Below are 20,849 nucleotides of genomic sequence, written 5' to 3' on the forward strand. Positions count from 1 at the left end.
GCTCTAACCATTGTCCAAAGGTGGCATTTCACTGGGTAGGGTGCTTGAGTGTGCTGGAAAGGGACCAAATCAAACTCTCTCATTTTGTTCCTTTCCCTTCACACCTCACCAGTACCCCCTGCAGGTCTACATCCACTTGTTTCTGCTAGTTAGGCAGTGAAATCCCAGCCTTACAGCAGTCTGTGCTGCTATACATATGGATGGGTGACAGGCAGGAAAGGCAATAGTCTAGTGATTTCCAAACCTGTCCTGGGGGATCCCCAGCCAGTCATGAATATTCATTGTGGATATCCTGAAAAGCTGACTGGCTGGGGTTTCCCTTGGTTTAGGAATCACTGAAAGAGACCATGGGGCTGGTTTTTAGACCACGGGAGGCAGCCTGGCTCTCTTCTACAGTCAGCCACAAACCAGGAAATTCAATGCCGGGGTCATATCCAGTGACTGGCATTGAATTTCCAGTCTATTTTCAGACTCATTTGACATAGCAGGCCAAGAGCAGTGTCTGCATAGTAAGTACTCTTCTTTGCACTCTCAGCTTTATGTAAATAGTAGCGTCCCCAGGGGTCTGTGCTGGGACTGATGCTTTTTAACGTTTATCAATGATCTAGTGACGGAAATAGATAATTAAACTTGCTGATGACACAAAGTTGTTAAATCACAAGTGGATTGTGAAAAATTGAAAGAGGACTTTGGAAGACTTAGAGACTGGGTATCAAAATAGCAGGTGACATTTAATGTGAAAAGTGCAAAGTGATGCATTTGGGAAAGAGGAACCTGCACTATAGCTAAGTGATGAGTTTCACGTTATGAGTCACTGCCCAGGAAAAGGATACGTTGAAACCCTCAGCTCTGTGCGGCGGCTAAGAAAGCAAAAAGATTAGGTTCTTATGTTGCTAATATCTCCTAGTAGACAGGTATGTCATTCTGGACAGGTGGTTAATATCACCATGCTCAAGAGCCGTGCAGAAGAAATCCACTCCAGCTTTTGAATCCCTCCTACTTCACTAAAGAGCTCTACTGCCCTCTTCAGTTTTTACCAAAGCAGGCAATAGCCCAACAAAGAAACACATGTGAAGGATGGGTATGGGCAATTCCCTGAACTAAAAACATACATAGGAACATAAGAATTGCAATACTTGCACAGACCAAAGGTCCGTCAAGTCCAGTGTCCTGTTTCCAACAATGGCCAACCCAGGTCCCAAGTAGTGCTGGCTGATTAACCAATTCAAATTCAAATCAATTTGTTTTCCTCCAAAATTGGACTCGCTGATTCAGTGAATGACCTCCCCCCACCCCTATGAGGCCAACATACCTCCAGGGCTTCCTAAAGCAGCAGAAGCGGTGGTGGGTAGATGGCTAGCAGAGGCAGGTTCTGAACAAGCTGCTCGTTGCCTGCCACCAGAACCTTCTCTCTGCTGAGTAACTGATGATGCAGCAGAGGGAAGCCCTGGTGGGGCAGGCCACGAACAGCCTGTTCAGATCCTGCCTCTGCTAGCCGTTCACAGACTCTTCTGCTGTATTAGGAGACCCAATGTTATGTCTGATCTCTTTGTGTGTGTGTGTGGGGGGGGGAGAGGTTGTTGGGTCAGGAAGTGCTACACAGGGGATGGGAAGGAGGGCCGGAAAGCTTCTGTGCATGGGGGAGGGGGGGAGAGAGGAAGAATTGTTGGACAAGGGGTGGAAAAGAGGAAAGGAGTGCAGCAGAGGTAGAAAGGGATGAGAGTAAGAAATCCCTGCATATGGTGGAGGGGAGGGAGAAATGTTGGACATAGGGTAGAGGGCAGGGAGAGATAGTGCATGAGGAGAGAGAAATATTTCACATAATGGAGGGGAGGAATAGAGAGGCTTGACCCAGGGCACAAGGCATAGAGAGAGAAAGAGATGGTAGACAGTGGGAAAGAAAGAGAAATGTTGGATATGGCGGAAGATGGATGATGAGAGGAAAACGTCAAATGGACAGACTCTGCAGAGTGAATTAACAGAAATCAGAGCCTGGGACTAACATAATTTGAATAATAAAATGACCAGACAACAAAAGGTAGAAAAAATAATTTTATTTTCTATTTTGTGATTACAATATGTCAGATTTGAAATGTGTTTCCTGCCAGAGCTGTGTTACAGTGAGCATGAGCTAGGTCCTAACAGAGGAAAAGTCTTTTTTTTTTTTTTTTTGTTTTACACCACAGCTCCAGCGTGTGAGGTTGGTGAGGGCAAAGGGGGTGGTTGAAGAGGCTACAAAATAAACTTGCATGGATGTTTGCAGAAAACAAACGCCCAATCAGGCAATGTTAGGCTGATTTTTAAAGGGTTCCAGGGGAGATCCGGGAAATTACAGACCAGTAATGCTGACAAGTGCTGGGCAAAATAGTGGAAACAATTATAAAAAATTTACATGTAGACAAACATGATTTAATGGGACAGAATTGTCATGGGTTCAGCCAAGAGAGATCTTGCCTCACCAATTTGCTTGACTTTAAAGGTGTGAATAAATATGTGGATTAAGGTGAACTGGTTGATGTAGTGTATCCAGATTTTCAGAAAGTTCCTCATGAGAGGCTCCTGAGAAAATTAGAGTGTCATGGGATAGGAGGCAATGTTCAGTTGTGGATTAGGAATTGGTTATTGGATAGAAAATAAAGTGCGTGGTTATATGGCCATTTTTCTCAGATGGAGTGCTACAGAGATCTGGACTGGTGCTATTTAACTTAGTTATAAATGTTCTCGAGGAAGATCCAAGATGACACTGTGGTGGTAGGATGTGCTGGAAGGTAATGGTGAAGAAGCGCACTGAAAGGCCACATTGAGAAGACACACAAACTTGGCTCGTGTATTGGGTGCCTGCTGGTCATACCTTATTTCCCTGTTGGTGAACGATGGGGAAAAGGAGAGGAAAGTGCAGGAGCCTCCCTTGGTAGCACTTTCCGATCTGGGAAAGAGACAGACGACTCTTGATTCTTTTCAAGCTTCAGTGGAACCGGTGATGACTTCTCCTTCAGTCACGCCTGGAACTTTTGTCTTAGGCAGCAGTCTGGATGGGGTGTCTTTTTGAGCCCTGTAGATCTCGCGGCACTTCCTTGTCTGGGTGAAAGTCCTCCGGAGGTTCAGCATTCAATGGGGGAACCCGAGCAGGATGATATCCCCCTACGAGCAAGCGTGGCACACCTCTGGGAGTTTGGAGTTTGCTCCAAAAGAAGAAAACCATCAGATGCAAGTTGTTTCCAAAACTTTGGGTCGGGAGACAGTGAGTAATTTTATGAAAGCTAAGACCCGGGTAATTTCTGAGGAACGAGAAATAAGACCTGCCGTTGTGACACTTAATCACTGTGGGAAGCCATTAATGGCAAAAATTCCTCTAATAAAAAAAAGTTAAACAAAATGCCTTGGATGTGAAAAATATTACTCATGCAGCCTTGATTCAAGCACAGGTTGCTAATCAACATGCTCAAGAAGTGGACTCCTTAAGGTCTAGAGTCCAGGCAGTGGAACATAAGAACATAAACATTGCCTCTGACGAGTCAGACTATGGGTCCATCATGCCCAGCACTCCGCTCCCGCGGCAGCCCCTCCAGGTCCATGACATGTAAGTGATCTTTTACCTAAAACATTTTTTTTCCGTAATCCTTTAATATCCTGTATAGTAACCCTCTAACTATACCCTTCAATTCCCTTTTCCTTCAGGAAATCATCCAATCCCATTTTGAAACCCAAAATCGTACTCTGCCCTACCACCTCATCTGGAACCGCATTCCAGGTTTCCACCACCCTCTGAGTGAAGAAGAACTTCTTAGCATTGGTTCTGAATCTGTCTCCTTTTAATTTTTTTTGAATGCCTTCTTGTTTTTGTTGCCCCCGCTAGTCTGAAGAATCTGTCCCTCTCTACCTTCTCTATACCTTTTATGATCTTATAAGTTTCTATCATGTCCCCGCGTTAAGTCTCAGATTTTCCAGGGAAAAGAGCCCCAGCTTCTCTAGCCTTTCAGTATATGAAAGGTTTTCCATGCCTTTTATCATCCTTGCTGCTCTTCTCTGGACCCTCTCGAGTATCGCCATATCCTTCTTAAGGTACGGCAACCAGTATTGAACGCAGTACTCCAGATGCGGGCACACCATCGCCCGATACAGTGGCAGGATAACTTCCTTCGTTCTGGTAGTGATACCTTTTTTTGATAATGCCCAACATTCTGTTTGCCGCCTTTGAGGCCGCTGCGCATTCTGCCACCGGCTTCATTGTTTTATTCACCAAAACCCCCAAGTCCTTTTCCAGTTTGCCTTCCCCCAGTACCATCCCCCCCATCGTGTAGTTATACATCGGGTTTCCTTTCTCTATGTGCAAGACTTTACATTTCTCTACATTGAAGCTTATCTGCCATTTATTTGCCCACTCACTTAGTTTGTTCAGATCCCTTTGTAGTTCTTTACATTCCTCAACAGTTCTAACCCTACTGGAGAGTTTTGTGTCGTCTGCAAATTTTATAACTTCGCACTTCGTCCCTGATTCCAGGTCATTAATGAATATATTGAACAGCAGCGGTCCCAGCATTGATCCATGCGGGACGCCATTCGTGACCCCTTTCCAGTCAGAGTAGTGTCCCTTTACTCCTACCCTCTGTTTCCTGTCTGCCAGCCAATTTCTGATCCATCTGTGCACGTCCCCTTTCACACCGTGGTTCCACAGTTTCCTTAGTAGGCGTTCATGGAAGTCCAGATATACGATGTCTATGGGGTCACCTTTGTCCAATTGTTTGCTTATCCCCTCAAAGAAGTGCAGTAGGTTCGTTTGGCATGATCTTCCTTTACAGAAACTATGTTGGCTTGTTCTCATCGGATTATTTTTCTCTATATGCTCATTGATACTGTCCTTGATCAATGATTCAACCATCTTCCACGGAACTGAGGTTAAGCTCACCAGTCTGTAGTTCCCTGGGTTGCCTCTCGATCTTTTTTTGAAGATAGGTGTAACATTTGCTATCCTCCAGTCCTCCGGGATTACCCCTATTTTCAAGGATAAGTTGCAAATTTGCTGCAGTAACTCCGCTGTTTTGTCTCTGAGCTCTTTCAGTATTCTCGGGTGGATTCCATCTGGGCCCGGAGATTTGTCAGTTTTTAATCTGTTTGAGTACGTCTTCGAGGCTTACCTCCATGCATGATGATTTTCCCTCTTGATCCCCCTTGAAGATTTTTTCCAGTTCAGACACGTTGGATGTGACCTTTTTTGTGAAGACCGACGAGAAGAACGTGTTTAGTCTGTCTGCCACCATTTATTCCTCCTTCACCACTCCCTTCCTGTCTCCCTCATCCAGAGGTCTCACCTCCTCCCTTGCCAGCTGTTTTCTTGAACTTGATTGTAAAGGATAGAAATTATATTGCAAGGTGATTAGAATACCTTGAGAACCAATCAAGGTGTTTAAATTTACAATTTTTGAATTTTCCTAAATCTCCACTGGTTTCAGCTATGGAAATGTTTAAGAAATGTCTAGTGGAAATTTTGAAGCTGCTGTTGTAGGCACTTCCGCCTATTACCCATGTACATTACCTTCAGGTTCTGAGTACTTTGGCTAACCTGGAGGCTATAGTTGAAAAAGAAGAACATCTAGGACTCATGGCCTTTTAGAGTCCTCTCTAGAAGTTATTTCTCTCAGAATGACATTGCTGGTGACTTTTTTTTTGCATTTGAACTGGACCACATTAATGTGCTAAAGCTTTTTTCTTCAGAAATTTGGACTCGCAGTTTCTAGGATCTAAATAAGTGTTTCCTGATTTATCACGAGATAAGAAAAGGCGTAAAGCCTTCCTGGCCCTTCGAGCTCGGGTTCAGGCTATATCTGCTAATTTTGTGTTGAGATTTCCTTGTAATTGTTATATAGTTCTTGAGGGTAAACGGTATCAATTCTTTAATCCTAAACAACTAGAAGGATTTTTATTTGCTAGAGATGGAATTAATGTTATAGTGTGTGGATCCCATACATTCGCTGTTGGCTAGGAGGGAGCCCTCAGTGCGTCTTTTCAAAGTTGAGTTCATTAAGTATTTCTGAGATTAATTTGTCCTAAATCTTGGATCAGAATTTACCTTGCTGTTTGTGGATGTAAGTAGTATAAATGCTTTTGGATTGTTAATTGAGTTCCAATATATTTCTGTAATTTCTGTTAATCTCCAAGAAGGAATAATGCTAAGGTGGAAATATATTTATTATAGATATTGAGGGTTACACAACAATATCTTTCTACATATTCTCCTGAGAAGAGATAAAGGAGCAGCTAGCTAGCTGTGTTAGGGTAGATGTGTCTGAAAATAACCAATCCTAAACTGAGTTGCTAGTGCCCCTGAACTACAAAAGAAATCCCATTCTCTCACCCTTACAGGTTCACAGCTTCAGCATCCGATAGTGATGAATTGGTTCCTCTTCAGGGCTCCCTGGTTAGAATAGAGTAAGTGTTTAATCAAAATTTAAATAAACTATGAAACTATTTAAACTATAGTCTGACGAATCCTTACCTTGCACAGGCAGCTAGATTCTTAGACTGGTATAAGCAATAAATCGGCTCCTGAATTCTTCTTTGTACTGACCTTAGTACAAAAAGACACACTTTATAAGCGATAGCAACAACTCAGTCCTTCTCAGAGATGTGTACGTCACCAAGTAGTCTTCTCCTAATTCTCCAGTCCAAGCTCTTTACCAAGCCTAGTGTTGGCTTTGCCCAGATGGTCCAAGCTCTTTATCAAGCCTGGTAATGGTCCACAGGTGACAATACTAGACCAATTGGGAACTGTGTACATCTGTGATATGCGTCACCCATGCTGATGGACTTCCAGATGGTCTACCTTATCAGGAATGATACAGGCTACCTCACTAATGGGGTAGCTAATGAAGATTACTTAATTTCAGTGAAACACTCTACTCTGCAGTTTCACAAAAGATAGACTGGAGAGTTAGTGCAGGCGTGCAGCATGTCCTTGAATGTCTGCTAGCCCAGTGCTTCCAGGAAGTCATACAGAATCCATGATGGTATTCAGAAAAGATGGCTCATGGCCTAGCCAGGCCTCAGCATCGCTGTTTGGAAAGCTACATTGGCTCTCAATGAGGACTAGAAATTCATTTTAAACTTTTGTTTTTTTAAATTGTATATGGTTTGGCTCCTGATTACTTAAGTGGAATGGTTTCACTTTTATTCAGTTGGAAGGTTCTTAAATTCCTCTCAAGAGATTAGATTGAGTATTTCATCTAGCTTTCAATTGTGGAAAGTTTCTACTTGAACAGTCCATTATAGGGTTTGGTCTAGAGAGTTGCACGGGGACAGAAATCCCACCCGTCCCCGCCAAAGTCCCACCCGTCCCCATGAGGAATCCCTCCGTCCCCACCATTTCCCACGAGGAATCCCCTACATCCCCGCCCATCCCTATAAATTTCAGAAATAGTTATTTCAGTTAATTATGCTACTGAATTAAAGGCTCTGGTAGAGACCCATTTAAAAATAAGCAAAAAGATTTATTAATTTGGAAATATTAATTGGGAAGAATACATACTTTGTAAACGGGTTTCTACCAGAGCCTCTAATGTTTATAAATTTTTATCAACACAACTAATATACTACTTTATCCTGAAGCAAAAAAAAAAAAAAAAAAAAAAATTTTTTCCCTACCTTTGTTGCCTGGTTTCTGCTTTCCTCATGTTATCATTCAATTCCTTCCATCCACTGTCTCTCTTCTCTCTGAGTCTTCCATTTGCTCTGTTACTGTGCCTCTCCCTTTCTCCCCCCCTTCCAAATTGGTCTGGCACCCATCTACTTCCCTCCGCTCCCCCCATAGTCTGGCATCTCTGTCTTCTTCCCTGCCAGCGTCTTCTTCCTACTCTCTCTTCTCCATTTCCTTTCAGCGTCCTTCTCCCCTCCATCTTCCCCATTTCCTTTCAGCGTCCTTTTCCCCCCTCTGTCTTCCCCATGTCCTGTCAGCGTCCTTCTCCCCCTCTGTCTTCCCCATGTGCTGTCAGCGTCCTTCTCCCCCCTCTGTCTTCCCCATGTGCTTTCAACGTCCTTCTCCCCCTCCCCCCTCCACATGTGCTTTCAGCGTCCTTCTCCCCCTCCCCCCTCCACATGTGCTTTCAGCGTCCTTATCCCCCCTCCCCATGTGCTTTCAGAGTCCTATTCCCCCTCCCCCCTCCCTATGTCCTTTCAGCGTCCTTCTCCCCCCTGTCTTCCCCCCATGTCCTTTCAGCGTCCTTCTCCCCCCTCCCGTCCTCCCCATGTCCTTTCAGAGTCCTTCTCCCCCCTGTCTTCCCCCCATGTCCTTTCAGCATCCTTCTCCACCCCTTTGTCTTCCCCAGTGCTTTCAGCGTCCTTCTCCCCCCTCAGTTTTACCCATTTCCCTTAAGTGTCTTTTCTTCTCCACTCCACCTTTCCTCCCTTTCTCCCTCCCTGCCCTTTACCTTTGTGGCGCTTCCCCACCCGACCGACAACAGAACAGGCCCGGTCGGACAAACCTCCCAGCCCTGTAGCCGCGAATCTAAATTACCTTCTTACAGCAGCTGGAGTATTGAAGCTTCTGTAAGAAGGTAATTTAGATTCGCGGCTATAGGGCAGGGAGGTTTGTCGGCCGGGCCTGTTGGTCGATCGGGGGACCTGACCAGCTGTGCACACTCACTCCCCCCCCCCCACCCATGGCTGCACCCGGGGTGGACTGCCCCCCACCCCCCCTGCTTTGGTAGCCACTGCCTTCTCCTGACCTGCCCTGCCGCACACAGCCGATCAGAAGTCTTCACGATGTCAGCACTGACGGAGGAAGGGAGGGCTTTGCTTAAGCCCTCCCTCAGACGTCAGCGCTGACATCGGGGAAGACTTCCGATTGGGCTATGTGTGCTGCAGCAGGGCAGGAAGAAAATGGAAGACGAGGCCTCCTAGCAGGGCAGGTAGGAACGGCATTGAACCCCGCGGGAACCCATGGGATCCCCGCGGGTCCCGTGGGATTCCCATCATCCCCGTTCCCGTGCAGCTCTCTAGTTTGGTCCAAAGTTTTGGAACGATCTTTTAAGTAATCTAAGTGAGAAATATCTGTTTAGATGTTATTTGAAAACATACTTATTTGATAACTACCTGTTGTGAAAATTAATCTATTTCAGTGTTATACAGTTAGAAATGAACTTCTCTATCTGTAATGCTTGCCCACTTATGAGATTGTGATCCACTTTGAGCCAGAAAGTTAGGTTAAGGAGAATAAAAGTGACAAGATTAGATATGTAGTGCCAACAGGAATATCAGCTGGCATCTGGATAACTTCTAAGTTGGCAGATGGCCTAGTATTGAATATCTGGGCTTAATTCTGCCCACAGCTGAATACTGGATTAAGCGTTTTGGTTTGGGATGATTCCAACGTTTAGGTAGTTGTGCAGACAGCTGAAAACCATAATATACCTAGTTTTCAGGTAGCTAAAATAAATACACTTAAGATGTGCGCACAGAGAGACAAATTGCATGTATACTATATATAGGCCCAAATGAACTACTGGGTAAGAAATATAAACACTAAGGCCCTGATTCTCCAAAAGTGTGTCCCGATTTTAGGCAGCTGTAGGCGTCCTACAGCTGTCTAATCAGCCAACGGGATGCACGTTTTTTTTACAAAATGCTCCCCAGGCAGGCCGCCTATATTGAAGGCGAGGCCCGCAAGACACCTAGGCCCTGATTCTGTATAGGACGCCCAGGAGAGGCGTACTATTCAGAATCGGCCTACACTAAAACCCCGATTCTGTAACCGGCATCCATGTTACAGACGCTGGTTAGAAAATCGGATTAGATTAGACATGGCCCGCTATACTTATCGCGGCAAGGGATCTCTCTGCCGCTATAAGTATAGCGGGCCGCGACCTGTCCAATCGGATGCCCCCCCCTCCGACACTACCGACCGCCCCCCCTGACACTACCAACCGCCCCCCCCCCCTCGACATTACCGATCTCCCTCCCACCCCGACACTACTGATCGCTGGCAGGAGAGTGTCCAATCCCTCCTGCCCGAAGACGGCACGGCACAGCACAGCACCCCCCCCTCCCCTCCCGGTGCTAACAACCCCCAAACCTCCAAACTAACCTGTTCTTCAGGCCAGACGGTTCTTGCCCGTCTAGCCGGTAAGCCCGCCTCGTCGAAATGAGGCGGGCTCGACCTTCCCGGCCCATCCCGCCGAAGCCTAATGCCTGATTGGCCCAGGCTCTAGAAGCCTGGACCAATCAGGCCTTAGGCATAGCGGGTCCACCCATCCCCACTAAGTCTAAGGTCTGATTGGCCAATCAGGCCTTAGATTAAGTGGGGATGGGCGGACCCGCTATGCCTAAGGCCTAATTGGTCCAGGCTTCTAGAGCCTGGGTCAATCAGGCCTTAGGCTTTGGCGGGATGGGCCGGGAAGGGGCGAGCCCGCCTCATTTCGACAAGGTGGGCTTACCGGCTAGACGGGCAAGAACCGTCTGGCCTGAAGAACAGGTTAGTTTGGAGGTTTGGGGGTTGTTAGCGCCGGGCGGGGAGGGGGGGGGGTGCTATGCCATGCTGTCTTCGGGCAGGAGGGATTGGACACTCTCCTGCCAGCGATCAGTAGTGTCGGGGTGGGAGGGAGATCGGTAATGTTGGGGGGGGGGCGGTCGATAGTGTCGGAGGGGGGGCATCCGATCGGACAGGCCGCGGCCCGCTATACTTATAGCGGCAGAGAGATCCCTTGCCGCGATAAGTATAGCGGCTGCGTCTACTTACAATGTAGACCAGCATTTTGCTGGCCTACATTTTAAGGTTTCTTCCTCTACTAGGGAGACGCGTAGGGCCACCTAGGTTCGCCTAAGGCCCTTAGGCGAGCTTAGGCGTCTTGCGGGTCTCCCTAGGCTCCCGGAGGCGCCTTCAGGCCTGCCTGGGGAGCATTTTTTTTAAAAAACGTGCATCCCGATTGGCTGATTAGACAGCTGTAGGACGCCTACAGCTGCCTAAAATCGGGACGCACTTTTGGAGAATCAGGGCCTAAGTTCACAAAGTTGCAAATTCAGTTTATTATCTTTTGACCGAATGAAGATGGTGCAATGATAAGATGACTGAAAACACCTACAGGGGAGCATTCCCCGATTTGTGATTTTCTCACCGTTTCATGGTTCTGAGCACCACCTCGGTTTTAAAGGTTGTAACAGTTATAGTTCATTTTTTTGTTTGTTGAGTACTATATATAGGCAGCAGACTAGGGTGGGCCACTGGTTCCATGTCCCAATCTTTGTCTCACATGGTGCTAGTATGTTGAACTAGAGAGCCTCCCCCTGCCTATGCTACTCTTTTGCCATGCAATAATGCAGACAACTTGATTTCAGTGAGCCATTTGATGGTGGGATATCTCTGTTCTAAAATGAGTACACGTCAAGAAACAATTTCCAGTAATAAAAGCATGACTTTGAGGGTTCATGACCTTAACTTACATTAACTTTTGACCTAAAGTTAAATCACATTTTAACTCATGTTTCCAGAGCTAATGTTGGTCTGTGGTAGGGTTACCATATGGCTTTAGGAAAAGTAGGATGGATTGAAACATCTAGATTTTACTTTTATTGCTTTCAATGGAAATAAAACCCAGACGTCTCTAAAATGTGATTGCATATGGCTCTCGAGCAAGCATAATGTCCTTCATTCTAAATGTGATTACAGCATGGTTTATGCTGACAAGACGTATAGGCACTTATGTTTATTTATTTATTTTCTGAAGACATAAGAATATCCTTACTGGGTCAGACCAATGGTCTATCAAACCCAGTAGCCCATTCTCACGGTGGCCAATCCAGGTCACTAGTACCTGGCCAAAACCCAAGCAGGGTAGTATGTACTCATATTTGGCTGATGTCACCTATGGAGCCTTAATGCAGATGCTGCCCAGCGTTCTTCAATGCTCCTTTATATTCTGGAAGCTTTTGGCAGGCCCAACTTTGCATACTTGTGTGCCTTCCCTCCTACCCGACTTGCACAGGACCTGCAGTATTTCTCATCCACAAACAGTGAAGCCATGCCATGACTGTTTTCTCATCTGTGTTTTCCTTGCCTCCCTGCCCTTATTTAAATTTTGTTTGGAATTGTGTGGATCATTTTATAAAATTTGTTTCCCTTTTAATTTCTTAGTTATTTTTGGTCACATAAGTTTTTTCTTGTTTTTCACAGCCACACCTTCCTTAGGCCTTTGCTTCGAGCCAGATCTTGCTCTAAAATTTTTATTTATTTATTTTTTGACATTTGAGTGATTTTACTGTGGCTATCTTCCCCATTAAGTCCCAGAAAACTTCCAGACTGTGCTAGGATCATATCTGTGACTGACCCACATGATATGTGCCTAACCTGTCTTGGGGCTTTATTTTGTTAGGGGCTTATTTGGTGAACTATATTGGTTTACTTTTTCTCCTGTTCTTGTTATATAAAGATCTGTTGCTGACTTTGTAGCTCCTTTTCAGTTTGAACTATAGATCAGTTTGAACTGCTCTAATATCCTTCCATCCCATCAGCTCCCTCTTCGGACACTCCCATATTTTAACAGTCAGCATGTTTAAAATCAGGATTTTGAGCTTTTGTGTGTGTTCATTCTATTATCCCAGGACAAGCAGGCAGGTATTCTCACTAATGGGTGATGTCATCCGACAGAGCCCCGATACGGACGTCTCACAAGCATGTGTTGCTTGAAGAAACTTAGAAGTTTCGAGATGCCCGCACCGCGCATGCGCCAGTGCCTTCCCGCCCGATGGACCGGGCGTGTCTCCTCAGTTCTTTTCTTTCCGCGGAGCTGAGAAGTTTTACTTCAATTCTGCGCTGACTGAATTCACGTTTTATTGCCTTCTAATTCCGCGATTTTGGATTTCTTTTCCTCTTTTCGTGTGTTTTCTTTATTTTATTAAAAAAAAAAAAATAATAAATTTTTTCTTCCGGCGAGTCGGCCGGGTCGGCCACGTGGCTCAGGCCCAGCTCCTTCGATCTAGCGGCGGAGCTTTTTCGGCCTATGTCCCGGCCAATCACTGGTTTTAAAAAGTGTAGCAAGTGCCAGCGCGCGATTTCGCTGACGGACCCGCATCGACGCTGCCTGCAGTGTCTTGGTCCAGAACATTTCCCGAAATCGTGCCGGCCTTGTTCCACTCTAACAGCGCGAGCATTTAAGCGGCGCTGCCTGTTGTGGGAGTCGATGTTCAAGATGGAAGCTGCTAAGGAACCTTCAGCTTCGACTTCATCGGCCGCTTCGCCTGTCCATGCGAAACCAGCGAATACTCCTGCTACTCCAGGCCTTTTGAAGCCGGCTTCGTTTACCCCGACTTCGGCCACGAGTTCGCATCCGGTGCCTGTTCCCGTCTCCTCGGCTCAGGTACCGCCTTCCACTATTCCACCGGTGGTCATTAAAGTGCCGAAGGCTACCAAGCAGAAGCACTCGACCACGAAGGAGCGCGAAGACCGTGCAGGAGGACCCCCCTTTCGGTGCGGATCCCTCCATATCGGCTTCGCTGCGGTCCCTGCTGGAAGCTCAGTTCGTCGAGCTCATGCAGACTATGGGACCCAGGTTAATCGCCTCCATCCAGTGTGACCTCCCGGTCCCGATCCCAGGGGGCGGGCCGCCCCCTCCTCCTCGTCGATCGATCTCGTTGCTTGACGAGGAGGAGCGGCGGAGGGCGGCTGGTTCCTCGAGGCGGGCCTCCTTTAGCGATATGCCTCCTTTAGAGCCCATTACGCCTCCGCGCCATCACGGTGCCGTTCCTCCGACTGATAATCGAAGTCCTGGGCATAGTAAATCACAGGAAGAGTTCTTCCGCACTCCATACCAGGCCTGGGCTGCATCGCGTGAGGCGGCCTCCATTCCGCCCCTTCGCTCTACCGCTTCCAGTCCCATACATTCACTGGAAGCTTCGGGGGACCATGCAAAGTATAGGCGTTCCCGCTCTCCCTCCCGGCACCAGGAGGGACATCGATCCAGACACTCATCTCGGCACTCCTCGCGCCATTCTGAGGTTTCGCCGCAGAAGAAGCTGCCACGTCTGGGGTACTCCTCATCGGATTTATCTCCCCCCGGAGGGGCCGGAGTACGAGGAACCATCTACCTCTTATTCTCCTTGTCGATCCCAAATCTCTCTGGATCCTGAGGCTTCTACTTCCTCCAGTCCGTCTCGAAGGCCCGAACTGGCGGACCAGTTGTCCTTTTCTTCATTCCTCAGGCAAATGGCTGATGACTTGGATGTGACTTTGGACACTGGGTCTCGGTATTCTAAAGAGTATCTCGACACCATGCACTTGCCTAATCCTCCTGCGGAGTCTCTTCGGCTTCCTCTACATAAATTGCTGGATCAAACATTCATGCGATGTTTTGAAACGCCGTACTCCATCCCTGCGGTCCCGAGCAAATTGGATGCCAGATACCGCATTGTTCATCACAAAGGGTTTGAGGGCGCTCAACTCTCTCACCAATCCCTGCTGGTCGAGTCCTCTCTCAAGCGTTCTCATCCCTCCCAAGTCTATGCCTCTGTGCCACCGGGACGAGAAGGGAGAACGATGGATAAGTTCGGTAGGAGGATCTACCAGAATTCTATGATGGCGTCTCGAGTGCTCAATTATAATTTCTTTTTTTCTTCATATTTGGAGTTCTTCTTGCTGGTGCTCCGCAAGTTTACTCCTTACATTGATTCTCAGGCTCGATTCGAGTTCGAGGAAGTAGTAGCCTCCCTTTCCCAGCTACGTCTCCAGCTGATGCAGTCCTCGTACGATGCCTTCGAACTCTCGGCACGTGCTGCCGCCTGCTCCGTGGCCATGCGTCGATTGGCATGGCTTCGAACGATTGACATGGATCCGAACCTACAAGACAGACTTGCCAATGTGCCTTGTGCGGGCGCCGATCTATTCGACGAGTCTATCGAGACTGTTACCAAGAAACTTTCGGATCATGAAAAGTCTTTTCAATCTATTCTTCGGCCTAAGCCCAAGCCTCAGCAGTCTCGACCTTCTAGACCGCCTTTGATTTATCAGCGGCGCTACACCCCTCGTCAAACTCCTGCTGCGAGACAACCGGCGAAGAGACAGCCTCCCCAGAAAGCTCTGAACTGAAAGAAAACCACTCCATGGACCTGTTCAAAGTAATATATGGATGATATAACAGAGTTCACAGATTTGCTCAGAATCATGGAGGGGAAAACTGGGGCGAACCCCAGAGGAAAACCCACCTCACAGCCCAATCATCGCATGGACAAGTAAACCAGAGGTTATATCAATTCATATATGTTTTTACGTTGTGAAAAAACTACGGTTTACTATAGCTTATAGTCAAAGAACTTAGGCAAACTTAGCTTGCAGCTTGCGAGTTCCGACATGCATGTTTCGGTCCTGCCTCAGGGAACACACAGGAAAAATCTTAAGACAAACATTCATGCGTTGTGCGCTTCTCTATGTGAGACAACAGTCCTCTGTTGGAATCTCCCATCGCATGAGTGTTTGTCTTAAGATTTTTCCTGTGTGTTCCCTGAGGCAGGACCGAAACATGCATGTCGGAACTCGCAAGCTGCAAGCTAAGTTTGCCTAAGTTCTTTGACTATAAGCTATAGTAAACCGTAGTTTTTTCACAACGTAAAAACATATATGAATTGATATAACCTCTGGTTTACTTGTCCATGCGATGATTGGGCTGTGAGGTGGTTTTTCCTCTGGGGTTCGCCCCAGTTTTCCCCTCCAAGATTCTGAGCAAATCTGTGAACTGTTATTTCATCCATATTACTTTGAACAGGTCCATGGAGTGATTTTCTTTCAGTTCAACACTTGCATTTTATCACTCCTGTTACATTGTTTATAACTGGTCCCCTTTCCCATATTCCCCAGAAAGCTCAGCAGAAGCCTCAGCCGCCGGCTGCACCGAAGGCTACTCAGCCTTTTTGACTCTCTTCCAGGGAGCATAACCGATCTCGTTCTGCATCCCCCTATTTTTCCCATCGGGGGTTGCCTCCATCATTTTTACCATCGATGGGAGGCTATTACCACCGACCTCTGGGTCCTTTCCATCGTAAGAGAAGGATACTCCCTTCATTTCCATCGGATCCCTCCGGACCACCCTCCAAGAGAGTATCCTTCCAACTTGACGCAGACCGCCCTTCTCCTTCAGGAGGCTCAGGCTTTGCTCCGGCTTCGGGCCGTCGAGCCGGTCCCGGTGGACCAGCACAACCGGGGGTTTTACTCCCGGTACTTCCTCGTCCCGAAGAAGACGGGCGATCTGCGGCCCATTCTGGACCTTCGAGTCCTCAACAAGTTTTTGGTAAAGGAGAGGTTTCGCATGCTGACTCTTGTTTCTCTCTACCCCCTCCTCGAGCGGAACGACTGGTTATGCTCTCTGGATCTCAAGGAGGCCTACACTCACATTCCCATTCATCCGGCCTCCCGCAAGTTCCTCAGATTTCGGGTGGGACATCTACATCTGCAGTATCGAGTGCTTCCTTTTGGCCTGTCCTCGTCTCCCAGAGTCTTCACGAAGTGTCTGGTGGTGGTGGCTGTGGCACTCCGGAACAGGGGTCTTCAGGTATTTCTCTACCTCGACGACTGGCTCATCAAGGCCCCGTCAGCTCCAGAGGTCATTTCAGCGACCTTGACCACGATCTGCTTCCTGCAGAGCCTGGGCTTCGAGATCAACTTCCCCAAATCTCATCTGAAGCCTACCCAGTCCCTTCCCTTCATTGGGGCGGTACTGGACACCATTTAGCTTTGAGCATTCCTTCCTCCGCAGCGCATGGATGCTCTTCTTCATCTCTGCCAGTCTGTATCTTCTCGCCAGTCCATCTCAGCGAGACACATGATGGTCCTCCTGGGCCACAAGGCCTCTACAGTTCATGTGACAACCTTTGCCAGGCTCCATCTCAGAATTCCTCAGTGGACCCTAGCTTCACAATGGACTCAAGTGTCAGACCCGTTGACTCGACACATCATAGTCACTCCTGCTCTTCGGCAGTCTCTACTTTGGTGGATGACCTCTTCGAATCTATCCAGAGGTTTGCTGTTTCACACTCCTCCTCACCAGAAGGTTCTCACAACCGATTCCTCGACCTATGCCTGGGGAGCTCATCTGGATGGGCTTCGCACTCAGGGGTTCTGGACCAGTGCGGACCGCCTCCATCAAATCAATCTTCTGGAGCTCAGAGCCATCTTCTATGCTCTTCAAACTTTTCAACATCTGCTTCACGACATGGTGGTCCTCATCCGCACAGACAACCAGGTCACCATGTATTATGTAAACAAGCAGGGGGGCACGGGATCGGCCTCCCTATGTCAGGAAGCTCTCAGAGTCTGGGATTGGGCGGTTCGCCACAATGCCTTCCTCAAAGCTGTCTACATTCAGGGGAAGGACAATGTTTTGGCAGACAACTTGAGTCGTCTCCTCCAGCCTCACGAATGGACTCTCCATTCCAACCCCCTTCATCGGATCTTTGCACAATGGGGGACGCCTCAGATAGACCTCTTTGCGGCTCCCCACAACTTCAAACTGCCTCAGTTTTGCTCCAGGATCTACACTCCTCATCGCCTCGAGGCAGACGCCTTTCTGTTGGATTGGGGGAATCGCTTTCTGTATGCGTTTCCTCCATTTCCTCTCATTCAAAAGACTCTGATCAAGTTGAAATCAGACCAGGCCACCATGATTCTGATAGCTCCTCGGTGGCCCAGGCAACCTTGGTTCTCCCTTCTACTTCAACTCAGCAGCAGGGAGCCGGTGCTTCTTCCAGTGTTTCCTTCTCTACTTACTCAACATCAAGGATCACTGCTTCATCCCAACCTGCAGTCTCTCCACCTGACAGCTTGGTTCCTCTCAACGTAACCCCTCACCAGTTTTCCCAGGTGGTGAGGGATGTTTTGGAGTCTTCCAGGAAGCCTGCTACTCGACAATGCTACTCCCAGAAGTGGACTAGATTTTCTTCCTGGTGTGTGTCCAATTCCAAGGAGCCTCAGCGAGCTTCACTATCCTCTGTGTTGGACTATCTTCTACACCTGTCTCAGTCTGGTCTCAAGTCTACATCTATAAGAGTCCACCTGAGTGCTATTGCGGCTTTCCATCAGCCTCTACAAGGGAAACCCTTCTGCTCATCCTGTGGTTTCCAGATTTATGAAAGGACTTTTCCATGTTAATCCTCCTCTCAAACCTCCTCCTGTGGTTTGGGATCTCAATGTTGTCCTTTCTCAGCTCATGAAGCCTCCGTTTGAACCTCTCAACAGGGCTCCACTTAAGTATCTTACCTGGAAAGTGTTTTTTCTGGTAGCCCTCACGTCTGCTCGCAGGGTCAGTGAGCTTCAGGCCTTAGTGGCGGATCCACCTTTCACAGTATTCCATCATGACAAGGTGGTCCTTCGCACTCATCTGAAATTCCTGCCTAAAGTGGTTTCTGAGTTTCATCTAAACCAATCCATTGTACTTCCAGTGATTTTTCCAAAGCCTCACTCTCATCATGGTGAATCAGCTCTTCACACACTGGACTGTAAACGTGCTTTGGCTTTCTACCTGGATCACACCAAACCGCACAGAACTGCTCCTCAACTTTTCATCTCCTTTGATCCGAACAAGTTGGGACGACCTGTATCGAAGCGCACCATCTCCAACTGGATGGCGGCTTGTATCTCTTTCTGCTATGCCCAGGCTGGATTATCCCTTCCCTGTAAGGTTACAGCCCATAAGGTCAGAGCAATGGCAGCCTCTGTAGCCTTCCTCAGATCGACACCGATTGAGGAGATTTGTAAGGCTGCCACTTGGTCCTCGGTTCATACATTCACCTCTCATTATTGTCTGGATACTTTCTCCAGACGGGATGGACAGTTTGGCCAAACAGTGTTACAAAATTTATTCTCCTAAATTGCCAACTCTCCCTCCATCCCATTGAGGTTAGCTTGGAGGTCACCCATTAGTGAGAATACCTGCCTGCTTGTCCTGGGATAAAGCAATGCTACTTACCGTAACAGTTGTTATCCAGGGACAGCAGGCAGCTATTCTCACATCCCACCCACCTCCCCTGGGTTGGCTTCTCGGCTAGCTACCTGAACTGAGGAGACACGCCCGGTCCATCGGGCGGGAAGGCACTGGCGCATGCGCGGTGCGGGCATCTCGAAACTTCTAAGTTTCTTCAAGCAACACATGCTTGTGAGACGTCCGTATCGGGGCTCTGTCGGATGACATCACCCATTAGTGAGAATAGCTGCCTGTTGTCCCTGGATAACAACTGTTACGGTAAGTAACATTGCTTTTTAGTTCTTGCATCAAACCGTTAGGTGTGATCACTGTTGGCCAGGTGGGCGATCACCTGAGCAGTATTTGCATGCTATATTGTGAGTAAAAGCATCTTCAAACTGCAAAAATGTAATTGTGTCAAGCTTTATTGTATGCTTTTTAATATCAGCAGGTAAACTAAAAATGGTGCGGAAGTTGCTAGCTTAATTTTTCTGTTGTGCTTAGAGGTAAAAGAATAGATTGGACAACTTGTAACAAATCAAATTGGAGGACCCCCATAGCAGAGGGGAACTCAAGCACCGAGTACAAAATACTGCAGGCGGATTGATAACGGCAATGTCAAAATATGCTCATTTTACACCTTATCTTCGACAATTACACTTGCTACCAGTGGCATTTAGAGTTCAGTATAAGGCAGTGACGATTTGCCATCAATTCCTATATGGTACAATCCCAGAACTTTTTCAAGAGCACGATGACTAATTATCAACCTAAAAGATCACTGCACTCTGAAAATTCTGCTCTGTTGAAGGCGAATGCCCAATCCATGTAGAAACCAGCGCAATGACTTTTTTGTTGTGCAGGAGTAAAATTGTGGAACTCACTTGTAGGGCAGATACGGAAATGTGTTGATAGAGGTACATTTAGGAAACTGTTTGTCAATGCCTCTCTATGGGGTCTGATTTCTTCTGATTGTAGATTTTCTGAGGAACTAATTATTGATTAGAGAATGACACGGTGACAAAATTCATCACCGTTCCCGTCACCGGGAAATAATCCCATGCCATTTTCTAGTGTCTATGGTGCGCCCGCATCTGGAGTACTGTGTACAGTACTGGTCACCGTACCTCAAAAAGGACATGGCAATGCTTGAGGGCGTCCAGAGAAGAGCAACTAAACTGATTAAGGGTATGGAGAACCTTACATACACTGACAGACTGAAGAAGCTGGGGCTGTTCTCCCTGGAAAAACGGAGACTCAGAGGAGATATGATAGAGACCTTCAAGATCCTGAGGGGCATCGAAAAGGTTGACAAAGACAGATTTTTCAATTTGAAAGAAACCACAAGAACAAGGGGTCACTCGATGAAATTGAAGGGGGACAGGTTTAAAGCAAACGCAAGGAAGTACTTTTTCACACAGAGGGTGGTGGACACATGGAACACCCTTCCGGAGGCCGTGATAAGAAATAGCACAGTACAGGGTTTCAAGGATGACCTGGATAGGTTCCTGGAAGACAAAGGGATTGAGGGGTACAGATAAGAGCAGTGGAAGGTTTAGAGATAAGTGTAGAGGTAGGTAATAAAATTAGTCAGGGACCGCTGACCAGGCAATATGCCTGATGGGCCGCCGCGTGAGTGGACCGCTGGGCTGGATGGACCTCTGGTCTGCCCCGGCGGAGGCGACTACTTATGTACTTATGTCTATTTCAACCTCGGTCCTTCTACACCATAATTCTTCAAAGCAAAGCTTGTGGGTTAGTGGTTGAGGCCATTCATACTCTGATTCTTCCCTCTCTCCTTAAAGAATGACATGAAGATGGTTTCCCACGTTATCCGCGGGGACGGGAACGGTGATGAATTTTGTCACCGTGTCATTCTCTATTATTGATGTTTGTCTTTGTTTTAAATTTATGTATGTAATA

At 47.3% G+C, this 20,849-nt stretch overlaps 1 protein-coding gene across 3 annotated transcripts in view; it reads left to right on the top strand.

The window, feature by feature from the left end:
* Nucleotides 1–20,849, top strand: part of RTN4 (reticulon 4) — a 165,007-nt gene that overhangs the window by 112,408 nt on the left and 31,750 nt on the right. The window lies entirely within an intron of this gene.

The sequence above is a fragment of the Geotrypetes seraphini genome, chromosome 3 (assembly GCF_902459505.1).
Source record: "Geotrypetes seraphini chromosome 3, aGeoSer1.1, whole genome shotgun sequence".
NCBI classification, from domain to species: Eukaryota; Metazoa; Chordata; class Amphibia; order Gymnophiona; family Dermophiidae; genus Geotrypetes; species Geotrypetes seraphini.